Here is a 14,254-nt window from a genome sequence, read left to right as displayed (position 1 = left end):
CATGCCTGCGCCATTTGCAGTGCCTGTCTCACCCTGGTTCTCTAGGAGATTAATGTTCTGCAAATGGAGATAATCTTCTTAGGAATCCATAGTAATGTCCTGGTCTGTGCAGTCTGCCGATTTCTAGAGAGCTGCTTCCTCCCTCCTGGGTTGTCCGCTAGGACGATCCCTCAGGTGAATGCTTTCTGAGTCCGAGGTGACTGGCCCGTAGACCCTCTTCCGCGACATGGTGTTGCCCTGTTGTGCCCACTCTGCATTGTCTCACCATTCCTCCAGTCAAACCGTTGTGTTCGGGGCCTATTGCTGTGTCTGATCAGTACTCTCCCAGCAAAGGGCCGCTGGGTCCCGTTGGCCAGAGCATAGGGCGTTCTTCTATCCAGTGCCAGGCCTCCTCCGGTGTGGTAAAGAACTTGGTCTTGGCTTGATATATCACCTTGAGCTTAGCCAGAAAGAAGAGTATATAGGTGAGCTGCATCTCCCTCAATTTGTCTTTTACAGAGTCAAACTTTTTGCGTTGCTTCTGCACCTCACCATAATTTTGGTGTTGTTCATCCGAATTTACCCTTTCTGTCGACTTCCACAGAGGACAAGGTCGCGGTCCTGACAATTGAGGAACTTCGCTATCAGCGTATGGGGTGTCGCTCCCACCTGGAGGCTGAGCCCCCAGTATCTGGTGTGCCCCTTCAATGATAAAGCACGGCGAGAAGTGTACCTCCAGGAGTGAATCCAGCATCCACTGTGGCAAGTAAGCACCAGCATCTGTTCCCTCAATGGCCTCCGGAAAGCCAATAAAGTGGAGGTTATTTCTCCGTGCCCGATTTTCAGCATCATCCACCCTCCATAGCACGACTTTCGTGGCCGTCCTCAACTCTGTGACCTCCCTCTGGAGTGTATGCATGGTGTCTTCCATCTCTGATATACATTGCTTTGCCTGCGTGACTTTTTCGGAGACATTCCGCAGGTCTTGACGGAGCAGGTTAACGTCTATTTTAATGCCATCAATTTTACCCCCAAGTGTCTCTCTGGAGGACCGAATTGCTTGAAGGAGGATGTTATTGTCCGGCGCATCCATGGAGGCCGACGTGAGGGGATCCACCCCCTTCAGGGGTTTGGCAAATTTGTCTAGCTTCCCCTATTTCTGAAAGGGTCTTTGTCTCGCGCCATCTGTGCCCACCTTTCACAGTTTTTGGAAAACGGGGGACCCCTACAAATACAAAATGCTTGCTAATCGCAGGGAGGAAAGTATTTATTAAAGAAACAATAGCAAGCTTTCAATTAGATATGGAGTTAAAACATTCTAGGCCTCATACCGTAAAGTGTAACCACACAGAAAGCCATTAGTAACAACTGACTGAAACAATAACTGATTATTTATTATAAAAATACATTTTTATTTTATTATTAAATCTTTTTTTGGGATACGTTTTTTATATATAAATAATCTTAATCAATTGCATAATTATGCATATTCACCAAAATCATAAACGGATATAACATGTACATAAAAGAAAGAAATCATTCCAATTGATGCATTCAATAATTGTTTCTTTCTGGACAAAATTGATGATGGCTAGCGGTAGATCACAACTACGCGCGTTTCAGCACATCTGCCTTCGTCAGGAAATCATCTATAGCGAAAACAACTGAAAAAGGGTACAAGAATAATTTTATTGTGGTTACACCTTTCTAATAGGAATACAAAGTTTATATATATTTTTACAAAAACATAGACATGGACCTAGAATGTTTTTTTTTTTTTTGGTCCTCATTCTCCACCATGGTTCCAAGTGTAAAAGTCAAAAGAAAGCGACTTGCTGTCACAGTCTGTGACTGGCAGGGATTACAATACTTAAGGTTCCGTCTCCCATCAGCAAGAAAACGACTTCTTCTAGAGACCTACACCACAGAAACCAAAATAAAAGTGAATAGTGCTGCCATCGTGCTCGAGAATCTAGCCAGAGTACAGGCAAATCAGGAAGATAAAACCACAGCAGCTTAATCATTGGACCAGGGAAAAAAAAAAACCCCGGTCTAAATTATTGGTCCCATTTCAGCAGATACCAAAAAGATCTTTTATCTCGATTCCGAGCCCTAGCTAGATCAACCTTTGATACCTGCAAAACAGAAGCACGCCAGTCCATAAGGGAAGGTGGTATAGGAGCTTTCCATCTTTTACAGATCTCCCTTCTAGCCAATAAGATGGAATAAAAAAGAAGATTTTTGCGCTCTATTGGCTACGAATGTCTATTTTTAAACACATTCTTGCCTACTATATTTTGACTGTTTTTTATTGTCTATCAATTGTATCACTGACATTTATTTTGTGTACCTTCATTTGCCTTTTATAATAATAAAATTCTTTGATATGAAAAAAAATAAGATTTTTGGCAGGGCTCCATGCTCCATCCATAACTCCAAAGATTACAAGAGGTAGATCGATCAAGATTTGGAGATCTAGTGATGACGTGAGTAGGCTACTGATAGAAACCCAAAACGCTGTCAAGAAAGGACATTCAAAGAACATATGAGCGTCAGAGGCAGCTATTAAGCCACATCAGGCGCATGCCACCGTGGTGCCTTGGACGAATTTTGACAACCTCTGTGGAGAATAATATGCTCTATGTAGAGTAAAAATATGGTTCATTTGCAGCCAAGCAGGCTTAACGATATCCCACAGGACCTTACATGATGTAAGCCACAGATCTTGCAACTTATGACTAACAATAGACCTAGAATGTTATGACTATCTCTCATCATTATATTGAATTCAAATACAGAAAAGGATGAATTTATAGACGTACAATCAAAATTAGCAAATTGCATTGGGAGTTCCATTGCATATATGACTATACATTGAACAATGTGTTTGATATATAATTTAATACATTTTGGGATACATGTTTTGTTCACCTTTCTAAATAATCTGGCTAATATATGTTAATTAATCAGTCCATCTCAATAAGGAATAAAAGAAAATAGCAGAGTAGAGCAAAAGAAAACAAAAACAACAAAATTCATTAAGTGACGTGAGTTCATTAATTAGAAACCATTCAGTGAAAAGATAACAAATATACAGTGAAAAAATCATTTAATTAATATAATTATGGTCAGTGTAAGTAAATAATATAGTGTTTTATTGTCTATACACTTGGGTCCAATCACAATCGTTATCATAAAATGGAAAAGTATGAACCTTATTTCTACCCTGATAGGAATATCACTGGTGGGATCTAAGGGCAAAGCCAATTATGAATTAATCCAAGGTTCTTGCAATAGAATGACATGTAGATAGAATATTATATTGTATGTCACCTGGAGCGCTCCTAGGATTAAATAATTTTAAGGCTAAACATATGGGGGAAAAGAAAAGGAAATTTCACTTACTTCCAACATTAAATTAAAATGAACTGGGACGGAAGCCTAAAACTGCAAAGGTGGCTTAACATGGGAGCAATGAAGGCTCATAGTGATAATAAAATATCTGGAAACAAGAAGGGAACATTTTAATACGGCAGATTTGTTTAAGGTATTAAGTTGCAAAAACATAGGTATGCATAACCTTCCACCAGTCTGGCGCCACCAGGGATCCCGGCTCCGCCCAAGGGTTCAGGGTAATGTCCCCCCTTGCGGCACTGATCCTTACCTTGCTGTGCTCCTCCACAAAACCAGCCAACTTAAACTTCAGGTCCCAACTCAGTTCTTAACCCCGGGGTAGGCCCACTGGTGTCTGCTGGCACCACCCGCTTACGTCTGCCGGGTCCACTCCACCACCTCTCCACTTCTCCAGTGGGCCTCCCTTCCACCCTGCAAGCAGTGTGCCTTACCAGTTGCTGTTCCTGGCTCTTCAGGCACCAACAAGGAGTGGTCCGGATCTTTCAGCACTTCTCCTGGAGTTCTCTGCTATCATAGGCACCCCAGGGTGTGTTCCACGCCCTCTTGCAGGGCCTCTCTAATACCTGGCCTCCTGGATCTCCCAGCGGGGGGGGGGGGCTTCCTTTCATGCTCGCGCTGGGCAATGCTCTCCACGTTGGTCTTTTGCGACCAACTCAGCACACTTTTAGGAATTAGCTATGCGTGCTCTCTTTAGCCCCCCCAAGGCATCCGTGCTCCGCGTCTCTATGGCTTTCCCTTCTAAGCGAGCACAATGCAGACCGTCCTTACCACTTCGCTTACCGCAACAACGTCTTCTTCTGTGCCCTCTTCACAGCGCCAGGGTCTGTTTCTCCAGCGCACCAGTGCCAGTTCCTTTCGCCCAGGCACGCCGCCTCTCACAGGTCCAATATGTGTGCTCTCTCGAGTGTTGCATCCACGCCACCTGGATGTTCCTGGCACCCGATCACTGGCTAGCGCACCACCCGGCGCCCACAGTCTTCCACGTTGACGGGGCAGGGAAAGGAGGGGCAGCTCCAATAGGGTTTGCTGCTTGTGTCCCGCGCCGCTCTCTACCTCCCCTCCCCCTCGAGTGTCTCTGCGGAAACAGGTGACCGCAGTCTGATCGGGAGCCGCAGCGTACCAGTGAGCCACCCGTGCACACAGTCCACAGCAAGCCGGTCTTTGGGGCGGGGAAGAGGACCTTCACACTGATCACCGCAGGCGTTCGCAGTCACCTCCCTGCATCCTTCGCCACCACAGCTCGGTCCGGCCCCTCAGTGACAAGCTTCACCGCCGCACTCCGAGCTACGCCATCACTCCCTGCGCCATCTTGCCTTCCAAGCCATGTCTCCCCAGCGCTTCGATTTCTCGGCGGTTGACAGTCAACACTCCGCTCCACCTTCCCGCTGCAGTTACGCACTTTGTTCCCCAACACCAGGGCTGTGCTTGCAAGGCATAAAAATGTGTGTGAGCTTACGATTTTGCCAGGATCGCTATCAGGCTTATGGAGCTTCGGCTGGACACGTCTAGTCCGCCATGTTGCTGGCCACGCCCCCATCTTTTTCTACTTTTAAGCAAGAACCACGTAGAGACAAATCTAGCTCCCCTCTTAAATCCACTTCAGATGCAGACTATTATTACCCAATCTAATGTCAATACTTATAACTAAAGCTATAACAAAGACTTAAACTAGTTTCTAACCCTTCCTTAGTAGCATAAGTACCTTGACCAAACTGCAGGCTCTCACACGAAATGATGTACAAATCTTGTTCAGTATAGGGTAGTAGATTATATCATTCTATTTTGTATATATAATGTTTTACCTCCTCCTGTACTTCGTTTGTTACCTTCAGTATTTGCCCAGGTGTGTATTTTCCTTATATTATATCATATTATATTATTTCATGCTACAGTGTGCTATAGTATCATTTTATTTTATTTTGTATATATAATGATTCACATATACCTTTTCATGATTTTCATCTGCTACTCTTAATATGTTATGCTCTATTGTATTATTCTAGGCAACAGTACATTACACCTATTGTATCCTATTTAATATACATATTGTTTCATTCATAATGACATATTTATTTTTCTAAATATATTCCTTATATGTATATACATACACATACTTATTTATGAGCACAATATATACTGCTTAAGGTCGTTTCACTATGTATCAATTCTCTTTATTATTATATTCTATCATATATACATTATGCTATCTTGTGTTCCTAAGATATAATAATATGTTATTATAGGTTCTCATTTTAAGTTGTTACATTCCATATGATATTTCTGTTTATAATCAGCATATACCACCACAATAATCTTATAGGACAAATGTATTCATCATTATTCTTTTGTACATCCTACTCTGTTACATCTGATGGGCCTCGTCCTTACGGCGGTGCTCGGGTGAGCTCAGACCCACGTTTAACAGTTTAGAACCTCTAGTATTGCTACATAACTAATTTGCACGTTTCATCTCATTTCTCTCTTTTATCTTTATTTCCTCCCCTTCCTCTTCTGAATTCTTTTACTTTTCAAATAATTATTCCACTACTTCCACATTATAATTAATTTAGCTTGTACACTATAAATTTTCGATTTTGATTATTTAACAAATCTTTGATGCTTTTGTGGTGAGCCAGGGTTCTTCTCTTTTCTCTCTTTCTTTCATCCCTCTCAATTTTCTTCTTCTTCAATTTGAAATAAGACTCTGTGTATTGTATTATTTTCTTAATGACACATTTTCATCATGACGAGTTCCCACCCTCTATGTACACTAACTCGGAATGTCCACCGTCTCACCCATTACATTAAGAGGAAAAAAGTAATTTCCTACCTACAATCAAAACACGTAGACGTGGCATTGCTGCAGGAAACTCATTTAAATATATTGGAATCTGATAAACTATGAAGATAATGAGTGGGGAAGGTGGTTCATAGCAGTATTTGCGAAGGTGAATCCACAGACACGGGCCCTACTTGCAAATGTGGAGTTGCAACTTTCATTCGAAAATTGCTTCCAGTCACAATGTCCAAGACTTGGGTGGATTCAGATGGACGCTATGCATTTGCCAAACTATGGATAGGGATCAGTCTAAGCTCCGACAGGAACAAAAAAAATTATTCTTCCTTCAATTAAAGCGTTTATTAACAGAGATAGGCGCATCACAGTACCTCATTGGAGGAGATTGGAACTCAGCACAAGATCCAATTTTGGATTGAACAGGTCCATTAGATAAAGGCAATGGCACAGATAGAGCTTAATTGGAGGACATAATGTAGGATAACGGGTTAGTTGATCACTGGCGTCTTAGCCATCCCACAGATGCGGAATACACCCTCTTTACTTTCACTCACAGAACATTTTCTGGCTTGGACTATTTTTTGACATCACAGGAGGTGGTTCAATTAGTTAGAGAATCTTGCATCTTGGAATCAGCTTTATCTGATCATTTTATCTCTGGAATTAGGGCTCTCTAGGCCTGGATGTAAACCCTGGCGCATGAACATTCAATGACATAAGACCCTCAAAGGTAAATCCCAGTTGCAAGTACACCTTCAAGATTATCTTTCCACTAATCAGGGATTTGTGACATCTGGCAGGATTATTTGGGCTGCAGTTAAAGCCACTATCAGGGGTCAGTTAATGCGAGATGCAGCACTTGTGAATAAACAGAATGCTGCAGGACAAAAAGACTATGGGGGTCATTAGCATGGCGAGTGGACAAAGTATGCCCGCCATACCCCAGTGAAATGGAACCGACCGCAATGCATGCAGCGGTTCCGCACATCCCATTAGCATGCAACCGCTACACTGGCGTGCGCATCCCGCATTTCTAACATTACAGCGGGCGGTGCTGAAAGCTGAAAGCACCACGCGCCGCAACGCCAGAAATGCAAGTTGTGCATTTGACAGTACAACGTGACAGGCACCGCACAGTGCCTGCCACGTTGTACTGTCAAATGCAGGGGGGTACCATAGGTACCCCCCATGTGCACCCGCCATCCCCCAGAATCCCTGGGGGCCCACTATGGGCCCCCATGTTGAGAACCGCATGCCTTTCCGTGGAGCGTTGCCACCACGGAAACCATATAAAGAATGGGGTGACCCAAAAAGGTACTGGACCTGGGTATGATTCGTTATAGAAAACAATGGTCCTAGACCAAAATTTGATATTGAACAAAGCAAGCTTATAATCATTAGTTCCTTATTTTGAGCTTGAACACCGATTGCTCACAGTAATAAATATAATCAATCAACGGATTTTGCAACAACCCAGACAAAATTATTAGGGGATAATATATTTTTCTTCCACCAATTTTAAACAATAAGTTAAAGGTTCATTTAATACTTGGACACTTTTGGTATATAAGGAGGGCACTCCTAAGAACTTGCAAGAGAGAAGTGCTTGAAAATTGAAAGGTGGGTAAAAAGAGCAAAGGTTTGTGATTTTTTTCAAAAAAGATATAGAAATACAGACTGGTTCACTGTTTCCAGTTGCTTTTTTTTGGCCACATTTAGTATTCAAACATAGTTAAAAAACTCTAATGTCACAAATTACACAATCCTGTTTAGCACGTTTTAACAAATCAGGGTTATTCGTGGTCCAAGAGGGGTTAATGGGGGCATCAACGTTTCGACCCGGCTTATTGCTAGTTGGTAAGTGGGACCTCATCCTGTGGGTCTTCTTCAGGACGGGAGGACCACCTCAGTACCAAGGTGTTATCAGACTCCCTTGTGTAGTTCAAGGCAGTCAGGGTAATCAATAACCGATGCAGGGCATCATCGTATGTAACCAAGGATTTCTCATGGAGTTAGCCGGATCCCACATGTCTTTCAGTAGGGGCTTCCTAATCCTGTAGGGAAGGGAGTGGTCCTCTCCTGGTACTCGCGTAATCATGGCCAGTTTGCACTTAGTGCAAAGGATTCAGTCGGGATAGCGGCAGTCTCATCCCAGCTGGAAGGATTGAGGAAAAGTGTTTTTCTGATTAGCATCCGGGACTCCATTGTTTTTTCATTGCCATCTCATGTCAAACACTTACACACGACCCACCTGGTCATTTCTGCTGATGCCTGAGGAAAATCTAAACTGACAGGACAAAAAGCATCTTGCAGCCTGCATTTCTGCCCAGGAACTGTTGCACACCCAACCCCCTATTCTTTGCAGTTCGAAAGATAGCCATGAGACACCCACGCCCTGTGTAAACAAGCTTGTTTTCCATCTCCTGCTCCCAGCCTGGTAAACATCCTTGACACCGTGATCAGTTATCCAGACAATGGTCTGACAGTTGGGCCCTGATCAGGGTGATTAAACAATGACTTGAAGGACCAGGCTTTGACCAAGGCAATTGAACAAAGACCTGAAAAACTGAGCCTTGATTAAAGCCGAGTGAACAATGATCTGTGTACCAAGCCTTGACCAGGTCACTAACTACAAACATCGTCTGGATCTGGTTATCAACTGTAAACACTGCCCTGATTAAACAATGGTCTGACAGCCAAAAGACTGCGATGAAAAATGTATAAAAGGCTTGTAAGCTACAGAGTGAAGTAGCAGCCTCCTGGGTTTTGTCTCTGACTAGCTTGGGACTCTGTTCCATAGCCCGGGCTATTGAAATAAATCTGGGTTCCTCCTGCAGACGAAGGCTCCTGTGTCTCCTTTTACTAAGTATGGAATGTATGGAAGATTTGGGCGGTGCCCCTGCCACCGAGACCCAGTAAGTGGGTTATCCCGGTTCTTCAGGATGAATTCTCTTTCTTGCATGTGCCAACGGGGTCACTGGGAAAAAGGGCGGCGTCACTTTGCGTCCAACACAAGTCAAGGCCACGGAAAGGCATGTCCCCGCATGTATTCTAATATGGATGGCGGTGTCTACCAGACACAGCCACCATATTAGGAGCTTTTTCGCCTGGTTGACTCATCGACCAGGCGGAAAACCGTTGGACGGTCTTTCCGTCAGCCGGGGTCCGCCCGACATACTAATGAGCCCCTTAGAGTTGGACATTCAGTCTTATACTCGCCTTTATACACTAAAACCGACTTTGCAGCATCGTAAGTCCCTAGAAAAAGCTTGCATGGCATTGAATAGCCTTTTTACAACCAAAGCCGAATACGCTTAACAGAAATGATAGGGAGACACTATGAGCAAGGGGAAAAGGGAGGGAGACTACTGGCTGCTCAGTTGCGCCAAAGAGAAGCAACCATGGCCATTCCAGCTATTCTGACAGCAAAAAATAATATACTTACCAGGCCCCAAGATATTGTAAATGAATTTGCCTCTTTCTATTAATCTCTCTACCCTCCAGGTGATCAGATTGATTTGGATAAGATGTCTGCTTTTCTTACAAAAGTGGAACTTCCCCATCTTCATGATGATGGAAGAGCTCTTCTTGAAGGTGAAATTAGTAAAGAGGAGATCTCCCGTGCAAGAACTCATTTACCTTACCACAAGGCTACTGGGGAAGATGGATTCCCTGCTGAATTCTATCGATGGGCAGGACACAATATTATTGACACATTACATGCCACATTCCAAGAAGCGGATAAGGTATCCTCATTGGGACCCCTTTCTAACAAAGCACTAATTGCTGTGCTGCCCAAACTGGGTAAAGATCCCTTTGTATGCAGGAGCTATCGCCCCATCTCAATATTAAATTGTGATATTAAAATATTGGCCAGTATCCTAGCATCTCGCCTCCGTAAAGTTTTACCTTCCCTGATACACCAAACTCAAGTTGGATTTGTTCCAGGACGATCCTCTCAAAATCATCCTTGTACATTGGCTCATACATTATGGTCTTCTAAAGGAGTTTGATCGCATTGAGTGGGAATACCTTTTTCAAGTGATGAAACAATTTGGTTTGGGGGATCAATTTATAACTAAAGTGTGCTTGTTATATGATAACCCATCTGCTCAGGTAAATTGTGTTTTTTTGGTCTGAAACATTCCCAATCCGAAGAGGAACACGTCAAGGATGTCCCCTATCCCCACTTCTTTTTTTATTCGCTATGGAATGCCTAGCTGCCACAATCCATCAATAAGATGACATTTCAGGTATACATCTTCCAGTAGGAACTTCTAAATTTTCCTATATGCTGATGATAGTCTACTCACTCTGACCAATCTTCCCTGATCCATACCATCTCTTCTTCAAAATTTAAATGACTTCTTTTCCTTTTCAGGTTATAAAATTAAATGGGACAAAAGTGAAGCATTGCCTATTTCTGATGGAACTACAAAGCAGCTATACACAGTTTTCCTTTCCATTGGCAACCTTCACATCTAAAATTCTGGGGAATTTTAGTCAACAAATGTTTGGAAGGCACGGTCATAGAGAATTTAAATCCTCTGATCTCTCAAATGCAACAAAACTTTAAAAAAATGGAAGATTTTAGGGCTCTCTCTCTGGGGTAGTGTCCAAGCTATTAAAATGGTTACTCTCCCGCGTTTCATATACATTCTGGGCATGCTTTCCATCCACATCCCTTTACCCACACTTAGATTAATAGATTCCGAGATAAAAGCCTTTTATATTGGGCTCTGCTAAACCTCGCCTTGCTGTGGCAAAACTAAAAGCTCACCGACTATATGGAGGAATGGGACTCCGATCAATTGAACATTATGTCCTAGCATTGCACTTGTCTCAAATATCTTATTTGTTACCAGGGATTAAAGATGTTCCACAATGGGTTCATATAGAAAGACATCTTCTATCGACAGATCCAGATCTCTCGCTTTTATATGGAAGTGAAACTAGTCGTCTTGATCCCAAAAATCCAGTTTTATCAACTTTGCACAAATCTTGGCAGAGGGTACATCGTTTATTAGATTCAAACTCACAAATCCCAAATAAAGCTCCCCTATGGAATAATACGGCATTCACATTAATGGTCGAATTTTATCTTGACCTGTGTGGAAAACAGCTGGTATTCATTCCCTAGACCAACTCTTCATAATGGTGATTTTAAATCATTCTCACAAAGGAATTTAATCTCCCCATACAACAATCTTTAAAACATATCGAACTCCAACAATGCCTAAAGAAACATTTGGGGCAGGCACCTTGGACACTCCAAAATTTATCAATATTATCATATTTAAATACATTGGGCAAACACAAAGGAGTAACTTCTGGTCTTTATAAAACTTTTACGTTGCACCACTTTTTGCAACCCCTCTCTCAAAAACGTCACCTTACATGGCAATCTTGCTTATCAAACTCATATACAGATAATGAATGGGAACAGATACTAGAGAAATGAAATAAAGGTACTCGCGAAGCAAGACTCAAATTTTGTTTGTTGAAAATCCTTCATGATTGCCATTGGTCACCAGTTAAATTACACAAAGCTGGTCTACTTTCCCATACTAATTGTTGGAGCTGCTCCAGTTCTAGTTGTGATACAACTCATATTATCTGTGAATGTCCAAAAATACAATCTTTCTGGAATTATGTAGGCAAGACTTTACATTCCACAATGCCATTATGTCTCCCACTCACATCTGCCAACATTCTTTTACATGATTTACAAAATTCCCTGAAACTTTCTAAACCTCATCACAGTCTTTTCCATACCGCATTAGCTACAGTCAAAATGTGCATACTACCTCATTGGAAATCATCTCCACCTTCACATGAAGAATGGTTAGTAGCCATGATACAAACAGCATCACATGAGCGAGTAATCTATAATCTTCAGGATCAACATGATATATTTCTTCACATCTGGACACCCCTCCAAACAAATCATTATGATGCTACTGCATCACTCCTCACTACCGCTATATCCAACTAGGACCTCTGAATATTTGTTTTGCCATCTCTTACCTAGTACATCTTCCATTTTCTTATTAATATACCTTTCCTACCTATTTTATGTTCTTTCAACTATTATCTTTTCCTCTATTCTTATCTTTATTTCTCCCAAATAAATACCCTGGCTCTACCGTCTCACATTTCTCTTTTATATGTTACTCTCTTCCTCTTCCCACTATTTCCGTTCCTGTATATTCTCCTCCATGTCTACCTTGACTAGCAAATTCTGCAAGGTGATTAGTTTCTTATGATAATATATTTAGTTAAGATTAATAAAATGATATAATATAATATAATGTTATTTATTCATAAGTATATTTATCTAACTAATATTACATAATATATGCGTTTCTCATGATATCATTTACATATGTATTAATTCTCAATTCCCTTACATTCCCCTCTTATTCTCCCTATCTCTACCTCTTGCCTCCTTTTCATGTTTTTCTTTTTTAATTATTTACATGTTTTACTATATGATTAGTTAGACAATGATTTTATATATTCAAACAGTGCCTATTTATATCCTACATATCTATGTGCTTTATTCCTTGGCAAACATCATGTATTTAATGCTTTTTATTTGTCCTTACTGTATTATTCATGTATTTATTAACAGCCAACAAATATCTTTTTATCATTGTATTTTATTACAAAATTAATACAAAAAGTCAACACAAAATTGACACCCATGCACATTGGTACACTCCAGATTGGGTCCTGGGGTACCCTTATCAGTCCCTAGTGTATGGTACACCATTTACCCAGGGAATAGGTACCCCAGAGGCCTTCCTTGGGCTGAAGAATGTATTATGCCACCCATGAGAGGCCATGCAAAATGGAAGTCTAGTTCTGCTACTCCAGCCTGTGTAAGATGGTGCTTGCACCACTTACTTTAGATATAGGTTCACTATATCTTATGGTCACTACACTTAACACTTATGTTATCACTATAGCAGGCCTTATCAATCCTGAAGGCAGGGTACTGGGTTTTATGTGGGAGGGTGCCCCTGCATGAGCAGAACCTCTCTGCAGCCTTCAGAGACCATTCTCTCGGGTTGGCTGTGACTCAGCCGGACATATAGGTGGAGGTGCATTATAACCTTGCGGTAAATGCTATCTCGAAACTGGCTGCAAAGAAACCTATTGTATTTGGTATCAAACACATTGGAATCATACCTCCACACCAGTAACTGGTGTGGGAGGTATGATTCCACCCTTTAGAAGCGAGCTTCGTGGGGTCACCCGTCTACCCGGTGCCATCCTTCTCGACCAGGACAGCGCAAAATGGATCCCGCCAGCTAGGGATGCATTTCTGCCCTCCTGCTGCTGAGCCACGCTCGAGCAGAGGAAGGCAGCACAATAGGCATTATGTCACAGGGCGGTATGACAAACTCCCAGACAGGATTTAGTGTTTTCGGGCTGGGTGGGTGCACTCTGAGATTGCCTGAAAGTCTGCACCTGGGGCACATTTGGTGTCCCTGTGCATAGTCCAGCTCAAACCAGTTCTTGGAGCCACTGCCTCCTGCTCTGGTGAGAAACTGGACAAAGGACATGAGAGTAACCTCCCCTTTGTCCTGCCCCTCCTCTAGGATGGTCCCCTGAATCTGTCCAACCCTCTCCCGTGGGTATAAAATGGGTTAGCTGGCTACAGCACATTAGATTTTACATGGACAAGATTCTACAAGAAGAAACCACTGACCTTTGATCATCTGGACACCTTGGACTTTGCTGGACCTCGACTGGGCTTAACTTCACCCCCCTTTCCGTTTGAAGCTTAGTTTGTGGCCTGACTCCATATAGGCTCCGTGCAGGACTTGTGGGGCACTTAAGACAACAAGAGAATCCCCCTTGGAGTGAAGGAGTCACTCCCCTGCTTCACAGGCACCTAAAGCACATCTCCTGCGGACTCCGAAGTTTTCAGCTACACAAGAGGTAGTATCTCTCGTGGGGGCTGCATAAACCGAACCCCTTGTGCACCACGTCCATATGCAAGTGCACATTCTTGTTGGCAATTCCTGAGCTTGTGCATTGGACTCCCTGTAGTCC

This window comes from Lissotriton helveticus, chromosome 8 (assembly GCF_964261635.1).
Source record: "Lissotriton helveticus chromosome 8, aLisHel1.1, whole genome shotgun sequence".
NCBI classification, from domain to species: Eukaryota; Metazoa; Chordata; class Amphibia; order Caudata; family Salamandridae; genus Lissotriton; species Lissotriton helveticus.
Note: the sequence above shows the minus strand (reverse complement) of the source record.